The 22,038-nt window shown below is 35.6% G+C and overlaps 1 pseudogene; it reads left to right on the top strand.

Moving 5' to 3' along the window:
* The first annotated feature begins 285 nt into the window (after positions 1–285).
* LOC116135305 lies at positions 286–9,046 on the top strand (annotated as a pseudogene).
* Positions 9,047–22,038: the final 12,992 nt, after the last annotated feature.

The raw sequence follows: 22,038 nt of genomic DNA, 5'->3' as shown, positions 1-22,038 counted from the left end.
CCTCTGAATAGTCAGCTCCACAGGTTATTATGATATCAAACTGGTGACCTTAAGAACTTGACGCTTATTAGATCAAAGAATGCAAGTTTGGTGGATTATAACGGTGAGAAGAACAGAAATTAATGTCAGTTAGCGCCATTCCAAAGTGGTAAGCCAATTACGCCACTTTTGTGTCTTTTCCCCGTTATCTTTCTCTGTTTTTAAAACTAACATTTCGTTGGCTTCTCATCATCGCCCGTTCTATGTTAACATCTCACTATGTTTTGGGCTGGAGTTTTTAAGATCATGGCCAAGCGCGGAATTTCTCCTCTCTCACTTCCTAAGCTTCCCAGGATCGTCCTAAGAAGATCATGTCTTTTGGCTGTTGGTGTTGCCTTTAATTTCTATAAGCTTAATGTTAGCTGCGGTTACGGGAGTCGTTCATTTGGGTACAAAGGAAAAGAAAGTTCGCTGAAGTGCGTGATATTGGAGCTTGAATACGGCCTCAGAGATTCACATACAAAGATCTTTATTTTGCCACCAAGGTTTAGAAGACAGACTATTAGCGCGGTGGATTTGGCAGGTCTACAGAGGCGTACTACACAACTCTAAACTAGAGATTGCAGTAAAGAAATCTCTCATGAATCAAACAAAGGGATGAGAGAATTTGTGCTGAAATTGTCATATTGGCCCCTACGTCATCGGAATTTAGTACAACTCTTGGTTATTGCCGGCGTAAAGGGAGCTGCTTTTGGTGTATGACTACATGCCTAATGGAAGCCTCGACAGGTACCTCTATGACCAATCAACGGTCACCCTGAATTGGAGAACGAGATTTCCAATGATCAAAGGGTGGCGTTGTGTCTGTTTTATCTTCATGAAGGATGGGAAAAAGTTGTTATTCACAGAGATGTCAAGGCCAGTATGTTTACTTGATGCTGAATTTAATGGAAGTTTAGGAGCTTTGGTCCTTGCAAGATTATGACCATGGAACTGATCACAAAACTACACATGTGGTTGGAACTCTTGGTTTCTTGCCCCTGACACGCTCGAACTGGAAGGCCACAAGAAGCGTGATGTGTTTGCTTTTGGTGCCTTTTTGCTTTGAAGTTGCTTGTGCAGAAGGCCAATAGAGCGACGAGCGCCCACACAGGAATGGTTTTTGGTTGACTGGGTATTTGGTTTTTTGGAACACAGGTGCATTCTTGAAGCAAAAGTCCAAAACTGGGTACAGATTACGTAGCTGAGGAATTGGAGTTGGTGTTGAACTTGGGTTGCTGTCTCTCATCTGACCAGCAGCTAGGCCAAGCATGCGACACAGTTGTGCAATATTTGGAAGGATTCTCCTTTGCCAGAGTTATCGGATCTCGGAATCTCAACTAGCGGTCTACATTTGCTCATCGGAAAGATTTTGATGTTTTGTCATCCACAAATTCATCTTACATGGGCCCAATCTCTCAACTTCTATCGCAGATTCGATCCTTTCAGGTGGCAGATGATGGTTAAAAACATTAAATTATGTGAACTTCTTTGAAGCATTTTATTACTCCCAAGTATGCATGACTGCTGTAAATTCCACTGTTTACTACCACAGGTCCATTAATTCTGACCTCACAGGATCTGAATAGGACTACTTGTCTTTATTGAGATCCCCTGTAAGTCTGTAACACTCCAATAATTTGGCAGTAGCCTACTTGTTAATGATAAATGATGAAATTACTATCTAGAAACAATTTGATCCATAAACAATTTGCATAATAATTTAGAAAAAAAAATTAACCCATCATGTAACTTTCATCCATAAACAGTTTGATCGCTGTTGGTGTTCTACCGTCTACGGCCTCGAGATTAATTTCACCTACTAGCGACGTAATGCTGTTGACCCATGTCAACGCGAGACCGGCAAGTCGGTTTCCATGTACGTTATTCATGTGTTGGTTGACGGCCAAGACTCTAAATAACGTCCGTGAAGGAGCATAGTGTAACAGAATTTTAGCCATGTTTTCCAAACTTGCTATACTGGTGTCTCTTCTTCTGACAAGTAGCTTGGCGCCCACAGATGATAATTTTGGTTTTATCTACAATTTTCCAATCAGCTAAGCCACATACTCGATTCGATGGTATGCCAACTTCACCCGCCAATGGTCTTTTTCAGCTTACCAACGAAAACCCCTGTAGAAAAGGGTCACCCTTCTACTCTCATCCGATTTCCTTCAAACTCATCAAATGGCACCGTTTCTCTTTCCTCTACAACTTTTTGTTTTCGCTATCCACCCTAGAATTGAGGGTCATAGCGGCCATGGTTGGCTTTCGTCATTGCACCAACAATTGGTCTCCCACATGCTTTTTCCGAGTCAGTACCTCGGCCTTTTTTAACGAGAGCAACAACGGAAAAGCCAGCAATCATGTGTTCGCTGTAGAACTCGATTCGATTGAGAATAAGATTATTTAATGACATCAATGATAACCATGTAGGAATTGATTATATTAATGGATTGAAGTCTGAAATATCAAATTCAGCAGGTTATCATGACAATGAAACTGGTCTCTTTACGAGCTTGTTGCTTGCTGGTGGTCAAAGAATGCAGGTTTGGGTGGAATATAATGGTGGGAGAAGCAATTAATGTTACTTTAGCTCCTTCAAACATGGTAAGCCCAGTAATCCAATTCTTAATTTGTCGATTGTGATCTTTCACCAATTTTAAAACAAAATCATGTTTGTTGGCTTCTCATCGTCCACTGGTTCGTTGTTAGCATCTCATTATGTTTTGGGTTGGATTTTAAAATGATGGACAAGCAGAGAAACTGTGCACTCTCTAGCTTCCTCCTAACTTCCCCGAATTGGTCCAAACCGAAATCAAAGTTTTCGACAATTGGGCTCCCTGTAATTTTGTAAGCTTGACTTTATCTGCAGTGTCAGGTGTGGTTTATGTGAAAGAAGGAAAGAAAGTTCGCTGAAGTGCTTGAAGTTGGAGCTTGTATATGGGCCTCATACATTCAAATACAAAGATCTTTATTTCGCCACCAAAGATTTAGAGAAACAGAGCTATTAGGTAGTGGTGGATTTGGCAGGGTATACAGAGGTGTACATACGCAACTCTAAACTAGAAATTGCAGTGAAGAGTCTCTCATGAATCAAGACAAGGAATGAAGAATTTGTTGCTGAATTGTTAGTATTGGTCATCTCCGCCACCGGATTTTGTACTACCTCTTGGGTTTATTGCCGGCGTAAAGGAGAGCTGCTTTTGGTGTATGACTACATGCCTAATGGAAGCCTGGACAAGTACATCTATGGCCAACAAAGGACCCTGAATTGGAAACAAAGATTTCAAGTAATCAAAGGCGTAGCCTTGGTGCCTATTTATCTACACGAAGAATGGGAAAAAGTTGTTATTCACAGAGACCAAGGCTATAATGTGTTACTTGATGCTGAATTGAATGGAAGGCTGGTGATTTTGGGCTTGCAAGATTGTATGACCACGAACTGATCCACAAACAACTCATGTGGTTGGTACTGTTGGCTACCTCGCCCCAGAGCACGCTCGAACAGGAAAGGCCACTAGAAGTATTGATGTATTTGCTTTTGTGTGCCTTTCTGCTCGAAGTTGTCTGTGGCAGAAGGCCAATAGAGCCACAATCCCCGACAGAGGAGACTGTGATTTTGGTTGATTGGGTATTTGGTTTTTGGAGCAAGGTAAATTATTGAGGCAAGGATCCGAAATTGGGAACAGATATGTCGCGGAGGAGCTAGAGTTATTGTTTAACTTGGGTTGATGTGCTGTCATTCAGAGCCAGCAGCTAGGCCAAGCATGCGACAAGTTGTGCAGTACTTGGAGAGGATGCTCCTTGCCAGAGTTATCACTCTAAAATTTCAGACTGTGGCCTAAATTTGCGCATTCGAGGTTTTGATGACTTTGTGGCTCGTTTCCATCTTTAATGGGCATGACATCATGGACTTCTATTGCAGATTCAATACTTTCAGGTGGCAGATAAGGTTGCAACGTCAAATTATTGGATATAATATGAATGTAATGATGTTTTGCTGTACAATAATCTTTGTGTACTAATGGATGAGTACTAATATGTGTACTAACTAAAGCATAGTACCCGTACTATGCGTATAGTACGGGTACTATGCTTTAGTTAGTACACATATTAGTACTCATCCATTAGTACCCATAGCATCACTCTTTGCTGTATTATTCTTTGTAATATATTCTCAGTTGTAGCCGTGCTGGTGTAATATAAATAATAATAATATTGTAGCATGCATGAATTAATGACCGGAAATTGTCATTCAAATGGGTACATAGCCAAGCAATAATGTATTTAAATGAGGCAGATTTAACTATTTTGAAGATAAAAAAATAATTGAATAAAAATTCTGGGTACTTGCTAGTTACCCTTAATTGGATACACTCTGAACATATTGTAAATTTAGTTTCAAGAGTATTATCATATTTGGTACTTAAGAATTATGTTACAATATGGGTTTAATAGCGTTATTCTATTAAATATGGTGGATTGCAAATTGGAAAATAAGAAGGGTCACAAAAGAAAATTGGAGACAACGATTTAGTGTCATCAAAGGGGTAGCTTCAGGCTTATTGTATCTACATGAAGAATGGGAACTAGTTGTCATTCACAGAGATGTGAAGGCCAGTAACGTTTTGCTTGATGGTAAATTCAATGGAAGACTAGGTGATTTTGGCCTTTCAAGATTATACGATCACAGTAGTGATCCACAAACAACTTGTGTAGTTGGAACTTTTGGATATCTTGCCCCAGAGCGGAAAATGATAGAGTTACCGAAAAGTGTATATCGAAATTGTGCATCGAATAACGTGGTAAAATCTTAACCGTTGATTAATATTAACTTATAATGAATCAACGATCAGGATTTTGTCACGTTATTTGGTACATAAATTTGGTATACACCCATCGATAACTGTAGCATTACTCACCCCAGAACACACTCGTACTTGGGGACGATCACAAAAAGTAGTGACGTGTTTGCTTTTGGTGCCTTTTTGCTTGAAGTTGCCTATGGGAGAAGGCCAATTGAATCACGAGCGGCAAGAGAAGATTGCATAATTTTGGTTGATTGGGTATTTGGTTTCTAGAGTAGAGGTGAAATTCTCGAGGCAAGAGATGTCAAATTGGGTACAGATTACGTAGCTGAAGAATTGGAGTTGGTATTGAAACTTGGGTTGGTATGCTCTCATTCCGAGCCAATAGCTAGGCCGAACATGCGTCAAGTTGTGCAGTATTTAGATAAGGATGCTAGTTTGCCAGAGTTATCACTATCAGCCCTTGGAATTTCAGCTAGTGGCCTAAATTTTGATCATTGGGAAGGTTTCGATGGTCTTGCGGTCTTATATCCATCTTCTATGGGCTTAACAGTGTCGACTTCTGTTACAGATTCAATACTTTCAGGTGGCAGATGATCCTTTTTTTATTAACCCAATTTGGCCATATATTGTATTTTAGTTTGATATTGAGGATACGTTTGGTTCAGAGAATGTTGGATTACTAAGAATATTAGGGCTTCGTTTGGTTCAAAATTTTAGGTTTTTGGGAAAAGTTTTTTGAAAAAAGTTAAAAAAAAGTTGAATTGGGCGGGTATTACGATGTAAGATTTACCAATTATAAAATATCCCCTATGTTTATTTTTTTACAAAACACCCCCTATAATAAAACATTAAAGGTTAACAAAAACACCTCCAACCCACCCTCAAATACGGACAGCCGACCACCACCGCCGGAGGGTGGCCGGAGTCGCTGTAACAAAAACATTAAAAATATTTAGGGGTATTTAATTAAATTAACAAATTTAGGGGGTTTAAAAAAAGTTGAATAATATTATGAGTTTTTGGGTATTTTACTGTTTAACTTTTTTGGAAATACTAAAAGTAGTATTCCCAAAATCCAACCAAACGAAGCCTAGATTATTAAAATCTTATATTACTTTAAAGATTATTAAAAATCTTTAGGAAAATGTATTTAGTTTGTTGGTGGGTATGTTATATTAATATGTTTGGTTAGGGGAAATAAATTGGTGGTATGTTAGTTAAATTACTAAATTGCCCTCTCTTTAAATATTAATATAATATTATTTTTATTATTAATTTTTGAATAATTTTTTTTAACCCCCAATATTTCAGATTTAGCTAAAACACACCCACATATAAACCTTTAATTTATGACAAAATCACCCCCCACTGCCTGCCGCCATCGCAAACCACCGTCGGAAGTCTCCGAAAGTCGTCGTGAGTAGCTCACCATGACCACGAGGCTTCGATATAGCCGTTTCTGGAAAACAGCCATATCAGGCCAAATCTGGCCGAAAATGTCCAGATCTATTCTGGCCATTTCCGGCCAGATCCTTGGCCATTATTAGCCAGATCTATTCCAAGCAACATAGATCTTGCTAATAATGGCCAGGGATATGGCCGTTAACGGCCAGATCTGGCATAATATGGCCATTTTCAGCCATAAATATGGTTGGAAACGGCCAGATCTGGCCTGATATGGCCGTTTTCAGCCATAAAATATGGCCGAAAACAGCCATATCGAAGCCTACCAGAACCTCCCAACGAATCTCGGTCATTTTTAAGGACTCCGGCGACTTTCTGGCGGTGGTCCGTGGTGGTTGGTCCACTGTCGGTGGTGGTGGCTGGGTGGCGGTGGTGGCCTGTAATTTGTTTTAAATATAATGGCATTATTGTCTAAAAAATTAATTAAATAAGGGTAAAATTGAAATGGTATATTAATGTAAATTTATTTTAAAATAGGAGCATTATTGTCTAAAATTTTTATTAATAAGGGATAGAATTGTAACAAAAATAAGATTGTTAAGGTAATCGTACAATACCTAAAAAAATAGAGGTAATCAGATTACCTCTAATATTACCAATAATAGCAATTATTGATAATGCAAGATTATCAGAATCTTATATTACTTGATAATCAAACATGGTAATCAAGTAATATAAGATGACATAACTCTAATAATCTTTCATTACCTCCAATCAAACGCTCCCTTCGTTTTATTCTTTATTTCCTGCACGTCCTTAATTTTATTATTTAATTTAATTAATTTGACACGTGAATTTGTTATTAGTTTGTGACAGTATATTCTAGATTTTATCTTTCAAAACATTACTACTCTAATTGACTGGCATCATCCACGCAAGCAAAAATTTTTCACTTAAAAAAAAAAAAAGGCGAATTGATGAAGTTACAGCTTTTCTAGCCACTTTTGACAAAGCGTGAGATCTGCAATTACGCGCTTCAAAAACAAAAGAGAAGTTCAAGTCCAACTGAAGCTTGATTGTTCTGGGCAACTGATGGGAGAGTCTGAGATGGATTTTGTTTAGGGTTCGTGATTGACTGGGGAAGAATAAAAAACTGGACAAAGTTTGGTTGGTGCTTAACACTTAATGGAGAGAGTTAATTTTTTTTCTTTTTGATTGTGTGGTCTACCTATTTCCAGTCTGATTTTATGTTATTTTTTTAGTTATGTAACCCAACGCAATCAAAGCGCCGGTGTAAAATAATACAGTTTTTACGCTTTCAACTAAGCTGGTGTATGTAGATGCAAAAAATCTACCGTCATGAAAATAGGGTGTGATCCCGTGAGGTTGAGGTCACTGACAATCCGTTAGACCTGCACACATGAAAAGGCAAGCGTGAAGCTTCCGGAAAACACCGAGGTGGTGTTTGCCGTAGGTACTCCGACGCTCAAGTCAGCAAGGCTGAAAGAGATTTAATAAGAATTAAGGAGAAGAAGAATTACCAGGAGTCTTGTCGGAGGCTAGGACTACGGCGGAGGCATCGGGTTCTTGGGAGCAAGAACTTAGGAGCAAATAGATGGTTTTGAGTAGTGTAGATTGACTGTGGGAGATTGCCCNTGATCTCCTTTGAAAACCAACTTGAAATCCTATGAAAATTTGAGAATAAAATGCTTGAATTAGTGGCTTTTATGGTGGATTTGAGAGATGAAGAAGAAGATGATGCACTTGGGGTGTAAAAGGCCGACTCCTCTCACTTAAAATCTTGTAAATATTTATTCCATTGTTGCTCTAATGTGATTGGTCAATAAAAGTTAGATATAAGGGTCATTTGGCATAAATTATTCATATAAGGGCGTTTTGGTCATTTCTACCACAACATAAAGATAAGTACTCATTTAATGCCATTTGACTTCTTTAAAACACTTAACAATTAAGCAATCCCATTAGGTAAATGACTAACTTAACCTTAATGCACTTTTATGGATACTTATTTTATATGAATTTGTATGAAAAGACCATTATACCCTTGGTTACCGTTTACGCCATTTAACCATATCAATCAACTTTATGACCATTCTACCCTCATTACTCTTCAATGACATCACCCCTTACACTTTATAATGGCCACATCTCAAAATACATGTAAATTGACCATTTTACCCTTCCATTCAAAAAAAAGAAAATTATTTGAAAAGGTAAGTTTCATACCTTAGGGCATCGGAATAATAACGCAGGGTTTACAAGACCTTCTTTTGGTGTATGACTACATGCCTAATGGAAGCCTGGACAAGTACATCTATGGCCAATCAAATGTCACACTGAATTGGAGACAACGATTTAGTGTCATCAAAGGGGTAGCTTTAGGCCTATTGTATCTACACGAAGAATGGGAACAAGTTGTCATTCACAGAGATGTGAAGGCCAGTAACGTTTTGCTTGATGGTGAGTTCAATGGAAGACTAGGTGATTTTGGCCTTTCAAGATTATATGATCACGGTAGTGATCCACAAACAACTCATGTAGTTGGAACTCCTGGATATCTTGCCCCAGAGCAGACTCGTACTAGGAAGGCCACAAAAAGTAGTGACGTGTTTGCTTTTGGTGCCTTTTTGCTTGAAGTTGCATGTGGGAGAAGGCCAATTGAATCACGAGCGGCAACGGAAGATTGCATGATTTTGGTTGATTGGGTATTTGGTTTCTGGAGCAGAGATGAAATTCTCGAGGCAAGGGATCCGAAATTGGGAGCAGATTATGTTGCGGTGGAGCTATAGTTAGTTTTGAAACTTGGGTTGATGTGCTCTAATTCAGAGGCAGCCGCGAGGCCAAGCTTACGACAAGTTGTGCAGTACTTGGAGAAGGACTTTCCTTTGCCAGAGTTGTCAGCTCTAGGAACTTCAGGCGGTGGGCTAAGATTTGTACATCCAGAGGGTTTTGATGACTTTGTGGTCTTGTATCCATCTTCTATGAGTATATCAGCATCAACTTCTATTGTAGATTCAATTCTTTCAGGTGGCAGATGATGTTTTAATTTACGGGCATATAATTTATGTTTGGCTGCATTATTCTTAAAATGTAGCGCTGCAGGTGTAATATAAATACAATAATATTGTAAGGCGCATCTCCTTCCCAAATTAAAATATTCAAATATTTTCCCATATTTTAACTCAATACCTAACACCCTTTACTCTGAAGCATATTAATAGTTCAAAATTTAGGGGTGAGCGGTTTCGGGTATCCTGCATTTTTCAGGGGAACTGGAACCGGAACTGCACAGTGCAGGTTTCCAAAAAAAGGAACCGGAATCGGAACTGCACAGTGCAGGTTCTTCAATTCAAGGAACCGGAACGTAAAATGTAGGTTCTGGTTCCTTTCCGGGTACCCTGTAAAAAATCAATTATCCCCCTATTAGTTTAAAAAATGACACAAATACCTTAAAGGTTTACAAATACACCCCTAACAAATTTTTATTATTCATTCATTTATGTAAAATGTAACTCATAACCTGTAATCTCTAAGCAACAATTGAATTCAATCAATTCATCACAATTCACATACAATTCGTTAATCAAAATCAAAACACAAACAATTATTCATCACAATTCACACATTGCCAGGGGTCCATTTGATAAGTTAATAAATTATTAATGTTTATAAATTTATTAATTTAATGTTATAATTGGCCAATTGGGTATTTATAATATACTAAATATAATTTAGTAAATTTAGTATTATAAATTAGTAATGTTATAATTAATTAAGTGATCATACTACAATGTAAATTGTAATGTTATAATTAATTAAATGATCATACTACAATGTAAATTGTAATGTTATAATTAATTAAGTAATAATTATTTAATTATATGTAAATTATATAATATTAAATTGTTAATCATAATTAAGTATTGTAAGTATGTTCTAATAGAATGTTATAAATTAATTAAGTAATCATACCATAAATTTATAATGTAATGTTATAATTAATAAAATTATCATTAATTAAGTATTGTGTAAATTAGTAAATTAATTACTAATGTTTATTAATTATTACATCAAATCAATTAAGTTAATTATAATTAAGTAATGTTATATTAATTATATCATCATCACTATAATAGTACAATGTAATGTTATAAAAATTAAGTAATCATACTATAATCTATAATTAATTTTGTATTAAATCATTAAAAGATACTAAATTTATTGAATGTTTAATGATTAAGTAATTCATATTATAAATATAGAAGGTAATGGTATTATTAATTAAAATTTAAATCATTTAATAAGTAATGTAATAATATAGTAAATTACTAATATTTATAATGTAATGTTATAATCATCACTAATTATGTAATCATTTAACCATGTAATGCTATAATTAAATAAGTGATCAAATATAATGTAATTAATAAGTGTTAATTTAATTGAGTAATTATTAACTATAATGTAATGCTTAATTAATTTTATAAGAAAATTTATAAGGTAATGTATATAATTAATTAAATTTCTAATCAATTAATAAGTATGTGCTAATGTTTATGTAGTAAATTAGTATTACTAATGTTTTAAAACATAATATCATAACTCATAATCAATTAAAAATAATCATTTATATTATAAGTTTAATTATTAGTAATCACACTATAATGTAATGTTATAGTGAATTAAGTAATCAAATTATAGATCTTTAATGTATATTATAATTAATTAAAATTTAATCATTAATTAAGTAATGTAATAAATAATAATGTAGTAAATTACTAATGTTTACATGATTATAAATTATAAATAATTAAGTAATCATTAACTATGTAAGGCTAATTAATTAAGTGATCATAAGAATGAATAAAATAACGGTTATAATTTAATTAAGTAATATTACTAACTATAATGTAAATTGATTAATTAAATTATAATCATTTAATTAAGTAATCATTTGTTTATAAGTAATGTATAATTAGTATTATCATAGAATGTATAATCAAAAATCATTAAACTAATACGTAATGTTATAATTAATTTTGTAATAACTAATCATACTATAATGAAATAGTGAAATGTTACACAGAATTAAGTAATCATTACTATAAGTCTTTAATATAATATATATAATTAATTATAATAGAATATTATAATTGATTAGTAATTATTAATTAATGTAATTTTACAATTAATTTATAATAGTACTAAAATTTATAATGTAATGTTTTAATAATTATAATTTTAATCATTTGATAAGTATTATGCTATTTTATGTAGTAAATTAAATTACTAATATTATAACTAATGTCATAATCAATTAAAAACATTTAATTATGTAATGTATAATTAATTTATAATCATATACTAATGTAATATTATAGTAAATTAATATTAAGTAATTATACTATAAATTTTTAAGTATATTATATAATAATTAATTTTTAATCATTAATTAAGTTTATACTAATGTTATAATAAAATGTTATAATTGACTAAGTAATATACATAAATCTATAATGTAATGCTATAATTATTTAAATTTCTAATATTTAATTAAGTAATATAAAATGTTATAACTTATAAGTCATTAATTAAGTAGTAATCAATTAATGTAATGCTTAATTAATATAATATAAATCAATTAAGTAATGTTATAAACATTATAATAATTAAGTATCATTTAACTATAATGTAATGTTATAATTGATAGTATGATATTAACTAGTAATTAAATTTATTAATGTTATCAATTTATCATATTAATTAATTAATTACTAATTTATATATATACTTAGAACTTGATAATTGAAGTAATAACTAATATATTATTACTCAATCAAAATATACTATTTTTTCAAAAATAATTTTTAATAACATTAAAATGTAAAACACTTTTAATTGGATATATTCCAATTATTCACTTAATTATCAAAACTTTAATTTTGTATAATAAATTAAAGCTTTATATTGGTGAATTCTCTGTGAATAAGTATAATTGTATTCGGATATTTATTTATAGGTTATTCTAAAAATTTAACTTTTTTCTATTTTAAATTTTTTATATGTAAAATAATAGAAACCTCAATATTCAATTTCACAAATATTTCATTGTAGCTAGGTTCCAAAACAGGTTTAAAACAGGTTCCAAAACAGTTCAAACAGGTTCTAAAAATCAGTTCCAACCGGGTACCCCTAAAGGTTTCCAAACAAGTACCCTTTTTAAAGGTTCCGGTTCTCCAACACAAGAAATGGAACCGAAACCGAAAACCTACTGCAGTAACCGGTTCTGGATAGGTTCCGGTTCCGGTTCTACCGCTACCCGCCCCCCTAGTTAAAATGTGTGATGTAATAATTCCATTTCTGTTTTGAAGGATACACTCTGTACAGTATAATTTAGAAAAGAGTAACAAACTTTCCCATGGTTTAATGACACTTTTTCACTTATAGATTTTTAAAAATCATTTTATTACCAAAATTTATATTTCGTTTCTGATTTGGCATATTTGAGACCTCACACCACCACTATTTTCTTCCCGATCATTACTCACAAAACCCTCAAACCCTACTTTTTTCGACCTTGTTATGACCGAAATTGAGTGATAAGGTTTGCCCAAGCCGCTCCCAAGCCAAATTTCGATCATCCCCACTACCAAAATCCAACCTTTGTCCAAATTCAACCAATTCAACAACACAACAGCCCTTCAGTTAAATTCGTCAAACACAAAACAGGAATAATCTCACACTTACCTATAATTTCGGACCCAAGACGGTAGAAACCACTTTAGCATAACGGACTACTCACCCAACAATTGAAGTGACAATTCACCCCAAAACATCCCCTGCCAATGCGGAAAAGAATGCACTGTAACGGATACGCTGACTCCCCCCCCCCCCCCCCCCCCCTTTCTTGCTCCCCCGCCACTCGAACCAAGACCAAGGGGCTATAGTCATTAGATTATGGACTATACACCCCTGGTCTTGGGTTCGCAGTGGCGGGGGAGGCGAAGAAATCCCTCAAAAAGGGGGAGGGGGGGGGGGGGGAGGGGGGACAGTACCTGCCACATAGGAAGCTGTGTGAACTCCATGGCCGATTAGTATTGGGCCCACCATGCTAACCGTTACATGCACAATCAAAGAACACAAAAGGTCTCTCAAATGGATAAACTAATTTTCATATATTTCAAGACTAAGTGATACAATGGAATAATTACCCTTATATAAGCAAATACAAGGATAAACAAGTAAATTACAAATACAAGAAAATGAAATAAAATTAGCTAAATATTACAAGTCATTCATTCAAAAAATAAGGTCATGTCTATTTAATGCAAAAGAGACACAATTCCCTAATTCTATAATCTATGTCTTTAAGCACCCTATTAGTTGTTTAAACTTGCTTCCATCAATGGTCCTAATTAAGTTTACCAATAAGGGTGTAAGAATTTGGGCCTTTAGAATCATGCAAATGGATCCAATAAGGGGTCATGTGGACTTTCCCCTTTGTAATGCAAATTGGGCCGAATTTAACACTTTGAACATTTGGGCTTCTTTCTTGGTGGTCTTAAGCTTTCCTTGTTGTGCTTGGACTTGGAGTGACTTTGGCCGAAATGTTTGGACTCTTCTCTTTCTTTAAACTTGCTTGGGCCGATTGGTCTTCATAGCTCCCCACATTCCACAAACCAAGTGTTTTAAGACTTTGAGTGAATTTCTTCGATTCAACCAAATTAGCAAGTGTGTTAGGACTTGCAATTCCTTGTCCACTCATGTTTACAAGTGTTTTAGGACTTGTAAATGTATCACCTTCCACCACCAAAAGACTCACCGACCTCCCCTTTCCAAAAGTCCCAACAGCCTGGATCGAATTGCTCTCTGTTTGTAGTCAAAATATAAATTTAGGTAGTAAACTGGTATTTTAAAAGTCTGTGAGTAGAAAAGTGTTATTCAGCCATTACTTGGGTGGGAAAAAGTCATTTACTCGTTATAAAATTAATATTTTATAACTCTTAAATTGAAATGTTGGTATATATATGTACAACTTAATTTAAGAATTATGTTACAATACGGGTTTAATAGCATTGGATTAAAACTGAGGGATCATTAATTCAAAAATATAAAAGAGCAAACTGACTTCTTATTCACATGAAACGTTACGTTCTTAATACCTTATTTTTATTATTTATATTCTTAATTCAAACTATACGTACTTTGAAAGCACCATCGGATTTTCACTCTACCCCAACGCAGGAAGCTCGCTGGAAAAGTGAAATTCCCCGTTTGTGCAACCAATCATATGATAAATTCAAATCGGCTAGTCTAAGTCTCCATGGTATAACTAAGTTCACTGTCCATGGACTTTTGCAACTTACCAAAGAAAACCCTAATGCAAAAGAATCAAGCCTTCTGCTGTAATACCCTGTTTTTATTTAATTTATTTTTGTGTCTTTGAGGGGTAAAATGTAAGTTTTTAAATTTTTTTTGGTGGTGAAAACGAAAGAAATGAGAGATTGTGGGTTTTCATGTAACAAATGGAAGAAAATAGGGTATTTCTGTGAGAAAAATATGACATGGTGGGGTTATGGTAGAAATAATAGAATTCAAGGGATAATTTTATAATTTATGAAAATGTGTTATATAAATAACAGAGAAAATTAATTAAAATACAGTTTCAAGTTTGGAATGAAATAAATAGCCATGAAGTTTGAAACTAGAGGTGGGCAAGGACTGAGCCCAATTAATCCCAAGTTTGGGCCTAATGGGTCTAGTCCCAAAGTGGGACCAGTCCCATTGGAACTGATCCCAATCAGTCTCGAGACCAATTCGAGGCCCATGAAATTTTTTAGGGTCCGGATCGGTCATGGACCCATAGGACTGGTCCTAAGACCGGTGCTATGGGCTTGCAAAAATTTCAATATGCCCCCTTAATACATAAAATTTTAGTTTAGCCCCCTATTTATTATCTATTTCGTATTAAATGGGGGGATTTTGGACATTTAACAAAGGCTTAAACGAAATGGGGTGGGAGGGTTTGGGCTCGAGCCTAGGATCGGTCCCAGGCTCGAGCCTTGAAGGAGGGACCGAACCTAGGCCCGGGCCCTCCTCCATGGGCCTGGTCCAGTTTTGGGCCGGACCTTATAGGACCGGTCCTTGTGAGGACCAGTCCCAAGCTCGATTTTTTGGATGGGTTTTTTGGGTTCGGGCCTAAATTCCCACCTCTATTTGAAACTCTTTACTAAACGATCATTTGCTTAAGCGATACAGGCTTATCTAAAAGTTTCTCTATTAAACTATATGTGTTAAATTACTTAAGTGATAAAGTTTATGACTATTTAATTTATTCTAAAGTTGAGATGATATGCCTTCTATAAATACTGGGCAGTTGGCAAGAAGTCGAGAGAGAAGAAGAAAACCGAGAGGAAAAGAGAAGAGAGGAGAGAAGGAAAGAAAAGAGAGAAGGAGAGGAAGAAAAGAAAGAAAAGACAGAAAGAAAGAAGAAGGAAAAAAGAAAAAAGGAGTAGAGAAGGGAGAATGCTTTCGGCCGAGAGGTAGATTGAGAGTGAAATGAAATTAGTACAAGGGAGGAGAGAAATCAATAGATCGATTAAATCCAAGTTCGGGTATTACATGCATGGAAACTAGACAGTAGATCTCCTCATTTGCTTCTTCAATCTAGGAGAGATTAACTTGTGTTTTTTCTCGGTGTTAGGTTTGGAAGAGAATAGTGGTTGAGAGTGCAAGGGAGCTTCAGTTGAATATTATGATACTTGCATTAAAATTCATTGTTGGTTGGAATGAGCATATGCATGTGTGGAATGTTTTTGGCTGGAATAAATTGAGGATTGTGGGTGGTAATTTTTGTGTGCTGAAAATGGTGTAGAATGGAGTGGCAAAGATTATGTTGAATTTGGCATTTTCGTTTTAATGGAGTCTTGCATATGTCCTGGAAGTATGTTTATTTGTGTTGTTGATTTATAAGTTAAAATACATTGAAAAGAGAGAAGTCAAAATTTGTGATGAATGCCGAATTGAAAGTGCCAAGTTTCATGCTTCTAAAGAAAAGATACACATGTTCTTTATGTTTATTGCATTGCTGGAATATTTAAGAAGTGTGGAGGAAGATTTTTTTTAGAATGTAGAATTATTTTATATAGTGGAAAGTGTTTTGAATAAGAATAGTGAGCAGGTGAGCTGGTCTAACAACAATAAGGTCCAGTTATTTGTTGGGTATTGGGTTTACTATTTGGTGGGCTGGCCTAATAACAACAAGGCCCAGTTATTTGTTGCGTATTGAATTGTACTATTTCTTGGGTTGGCCTATTAAAATATAACCCGGTTTCTTTTGTAAACCCTTTTTAATTCGTTGGGTTTGGGCCTTAGGGGAAGTTCCCCTTCTTGAATTAGACTCCTTTATTCTGAAGGGAGAAAACTGTCATGTTTCAGAGTTTTTAGAGGGTTGTAAGGATTTAAAAGTATAGGGGGTTTACTGGAGGGCCTAAAAGTTTAGGAAGTTGAAGGATTTAAAGGTATATGGGGGTTGATGTAAATAATGGAAAATATAAGGGGTAAATGAACATTTACATTATTAGTAATTATGATGTTTCAAGCATTGCACTCATATTTGCATGCCCGTTTTTAATGGGAACAAATGTTATATGATATTATTACTTGTACGTAAATTGCATGAAGGCACTTATGATGCATGGTGTGGTTGGATATTCGAATGCACGTGGATGGTTGTGTATGATTATCATATTGGATACCACCTTTATAATACCCTTCCCTCTCCAGACATCAGCTAGCATGTTATGTTTATCCTCGTGCGCGCATTGAAAATTGAATGATTGAAATATCCTATTGGGACAAGATGGACGTCTAACGAGTTTCATAAGGGATTATACCAAGCGGGTATTGGCCAGTGTAAGATTTTGACACCCCAAGGATAGATTGTGTGCAGGATTCCATTTGATATCATATTATGGCGCCCAAAGGGTAGATTGTGGTTGGTCTAACTGTTTGTCTGTATATGATTTTGCCATCCCGAGGGTAGACTATGGATGGCACCACCCTGAGGGTAGAATGTGGGTGGCCCAACTACTTGTTTGTTTTTGGGACCAACACAAGAGAGGTATAACGTAGGTCTCTGGGTACCGGCATGGTAGTGGTGGCCGTACTAATTATATGAGTGGGATTATAGCACTCAATGGGTACAGGCTTGGGTGGATTTATAATATATTAAATCATTCATTATCTATTATGGATATTATTGAAACGAAAATCACACCAACCTGAGAAAACTGATTGACCTTGATGGAATCGAAACTGATATCTGTGTGATTTAGGATAAACCAGCAATTGAATGTAAATGTGTGTAAGAAAGTAAAGAACACAAAGATTTTTAAAGTGGTTCAACATGTTGGAACTTGAACCTATATCCACTGTTATCTTATTGCTTTTGAGGGATACAAGAACAATTTAATATGCCTGAATAAATTTGCTAAACCCTCTCTCATCGTTTGAAGGGGTTTTTATACAAGTTTGTAATTAATGGAGAGAGATAAATTCGAGATTGCAATCAAAGTTGATTTGCAATCCCGTGATCTCCGCGATCGTGGGCTGAGATTGCGCTCGCAGTGGTGTTGATCTTATCCTTTCCGAAATATCTGAGATTAGAGTTTATCTTTGATTTTGTTGAACAGCTGTTTGGATTGATCGTTGTGGCGAGCCTCACCTGGGTCGAGCTTACTCTGAATCGAACTGATTTTGAGTCGAGCTTGCTCCTGGGTCGAGCTTGTTCTGGGTAAAACTATCTCTCTGCGAGCTTTCGAGATTTGTGAGCTCTTATGGCAAAATCACACAATATATATATTTATTTATTTATTTATTTATTTATTTTGATGTAATATTTTGAACATCTTTTTGTAAAACATGTTTAACAGTTTGACAATAAATAAGAAGCAGAAATTTTTGATTGAGTAAATCACTTTGAAATTTAGAAATGTATAAGACAATGGATAATATATATATATATATGTTTTGATGCAATATTTTGAACATCTTTTTGTAAAACATGTTTAGCAGTTTGACAATCAATACGAAGTAGAAATTTTTGATTGAGTAAATCACTTTGAAATTTAGAAATGCATAAGACAATCCAACTGATTGTTCGACATCGGTTTAAGTCTTAGTGCCCTTTTTATGCAACCCGCCTAAAGTCTGTCTCTACATTTCATAAGAAAGAAGTCATTTTAAGCGTCCAAAGATACTTGAATTTTCTCCTCTCGTCGAAACAGAGATGAGTGACACTGAATTAGCACAGCAATCATACGGCATTCATGTTTATGTCGATGGGTAAGGCCGTAAGAGACTAACTAACAGTCTAACATAACATGCTATACTTTTCATTGTTATATCTTCTATATAATGCCTGTGAGAGAACGGACATGGTTTAAGGAATTGCCCAGCCATGTTTTTCAAAATTGCAATACTGCTGTCCTCCTTAATCATCAGCTTAACTGCAGCAGATGAAATGTTGGTTTCATCTACAATGGGTTCAGATCGGAAAATCTCAGCCTCCATGGTATAGCTAAGTTCACTGCCAATGGAGTTTTAAAGCTCACCAACGAAACCCAAAGACAAAAGGGTCAAGCCTTCTACCCAACCCAATATACTTCAGACCCCAACAAATGGCACCGTTTTCTCTTTTTCTACCACTTTTGTTTTCGGTATCCGTCTCAATATCGGATTCTTAGCGGCCATGGTATGGCTTTCGTGATTGCACCAACACTAGGGCTCCCTTTCGCTCTTCCCAGTCAATACCTCGGCCTTTTTAACGATAGCAATAATGGAAATGCCAGTAATCATGTTTTTGCCATAGAATTCGATACAGTGCAGAATGCCGAGTTTGCTGATATTGATAATAACCATGTAGGATTGATGTTAAAGTTTGAAATCTGAGATATCAGCTCCAGCTGGTTATTATGATAATCAAACCGGTGATTTAAGAACTTGAAGCTCATTGATCGTCAGAGAATTCAAGTTTGGGTGGAATATGATGTGGAGGAGAAGCAAATTAACGTTACTTTAGCTCCTTTAACAGTGGTAAGCCAAGTAATCCCTTCTGTCTTTGTCGAGGGATCTTTCATTAATTTTTATGAAAACATGTTCGTTGGCTTCTCATCGTCCACCGGTTCGTTGTTTTCATCTCATTATGTTTTGGGTTGGAGTTTCAAAATGAATGGACAAGCAGAGAACTTGCACTCTCCAGATTCCTAAGCTTCCCCGAATTGGTCCCAAACCGATCAAAGTTTTCTGACAATTGGGCTCCCTGTAATTTTTGTAAGCTTCTTTAACTGCAGTGTCAGTGGTGGTTTATGTGATAAGAAGGAAAAGAAAGTTCGCTGAAGTGCTTGAAGATTGGGAGCTTGAATATGGGCCTCAGAGATCAAATCACAAATCTTTATTTCGCCACCAAAGGATTTAGGAAAAGCTATTAGGTAGTGGTGGATTTGGCAAGGTGTACAGAGGTGTACTACCCAACTCTAAACTAGAAATTGCAGTGGAGAGAGTCTCTCATGAATCAAGACAAGGAATAGAGAATTTGTGGCTGAAATTGTTAGTATTGGTCACATGCGTCACCGGATTTAGTACAACTCTTGGGTTATTGCCGCGTAAAGAGAGCTGCTTTTGGTGTATGACTACATGCCTAATGGAAGCCTGGAGAAGTACACTATGGCCAATCAAATGTCACACTGAATTGGAGACAACGATTTAGTGTCATCAAAGGGGTAGCTTAGCCTATTGTATCTACACGAAGAATGGGAACAAGTTGTCTTCACAGAGATGTAGCTAGTAACGTTTTGCTTGTAGGTGAATTCAATAGAAGACTAGGTGACTTTGGCCTTTCAGATTATATGATCACGGTAGTGATCCACAAACAACTCATGTAGTTGGAACTCCTGGATACTTTGCCCCAAGTAAATCGTACTGGGAAGGCCACAAAAAGCAGTGACATATTCGCTTTTGGTGCCTTTTTGCTTGAAGTTGCATGTGGGAAGGCCAATTGAATCACGAGCGGCAACGGAAGATTGCATGATTTTGTTATTGGTATTTGGTTTCTGGAGTAGAGGTGAAATTCTCGACGCAAGGGATCCGAATTGAGAACAGATTATGTTGCGGGGGACTAGAGTTAGTGTTGAAACTTGGTTGATGTGCTCTAATTCAGTGGCAGCCGCGAGGCCAGCTTGCGACAAGTTGTGCAGTACTTGAGAAGGACTTTCCTTTGCCAGAGTTGTCAACTCTAGGAACTTCAGGCGGTGGGATAAGATTTGTACATCCAAGGTTTTGATGACTTTGTGGTCTCGTATCCATCTTCTATGAGCATAGCAGCATCGACTTCTATTGTAGATTCAATCCTTTCAGGTGGCAGATGATGTTTTAATTTACGGGCATATATTAATGTTTTGCTACATTATTATTAAATGTAGCGCTGCAGGTGTAATATAAATATAATTGTAAGGTGCATCTCCTTCCCAAATTAAAATATTCAAATTTTTCCCATATTTTAACTCAATACCATAACACCCTTTGCTCAAGCATATTAATAGTTCAAATGTGTGATGTAATTAAATTCCAATTTCTGATTGAAGGATACGCTCTGTACAAGTTATAATTTATAAAGAGTAAACGACTTTTCCCCACCCAATAATAGTTTATGACATTTTCCCCACTTACAGACTTTTAAAATTCATTTTATTACCAAAATTTATATTTCGTTTCTAATTTTGGCATATTTGCGACCTCACACCACTACTATTTTCTTCCCCGATCATTACACACCAAACCCCCTCAAACCTACTCTTTTCGACCTTGTTAATGGCCGAAAATTGAGCGATAGGGTTTGCCCAACCGCCCCGCCCTCCCAAGCCAAATTTCGATCAATCCCAACTACCAAAATCCAACCTTTGATCCAAATCCAACCAATTCAACAACATAACATGCCATAAATCCAGTTAAAATTCGGTCAACAACAAACAAGAACAATCTCACACTTACCTGTAATTTCGGACCAAGACAAGTAGAAACACTTCAAGCGTAAAGATTGCTCCCACCACTTGAATTGATTCACTATCAAATCCCCTTAACAGGCTTGATAAAGATGCACAATCAAACACAAAAGTTCTCCAAATGATAAACCAATCTTCATATATTTCAAGACTAAATGATACAATGGAATGGTTACTCTTATATAAGCAAATACAGGGGTAAACAAATAAATTACAAATACAAGAAAATGAAATAAATTAGCTAAATATTACAGTCATCTTCAAAAAATAAGGTCATGTCTATTTAATACAAAAGAGACACAATTCTTAATTCTATGATCTATGTCTTTAACCACCTCATTAGTTGTCTAAGTTTGCTTCCATTAGATCAAAAGCCAATCAATATTCCTAATTAAGTCTACCATAAGGGTGTAAGAATTTGGGCCTTTCGAATCATGTAATGGATCTAATAGGGGTCTGTGGACTTTCCCCTTTGTAATGCAAATTGGGCCGAATTTGACACTTTGAACAGTTGGGCTTCTTTCTTAATGGACTTAAGCTTCCCTTGTTGTACTTGGACTTGGAGTGACTTAGGCTGAAATGTTTGGACTCTTCTCTTTCTTTAAACTTGCTTGGCCAATTAGTCTTCATAGCTCCCACATTCCACAAACCAAGTGTTTAGGACTTGCAGTGAATTTCTTCAATTCAACCAAATTAGCAAGTGTGTTAGGACTACAATTCCT

The sequence above is a fragment of the Pistacia vera genome, unplaced genomic scaffold, assembly GCF_008641045.1.
Source record: "Pistacia vera cultivar Batoury unplaced genomic scaffold, PisVer_v2 Contig298, whole genome shotgun sequence".
Classification (NCBI taxonomy): Eukaryota; Viridiplantae; Streptophyta; class Magnoliopsida; order Sapindales; family Anacardiaceae; genus Pistacia; species Pistacia vera.
This window is presented reverse-complemented; position numbering and strand designations above follow the sequence as displayed.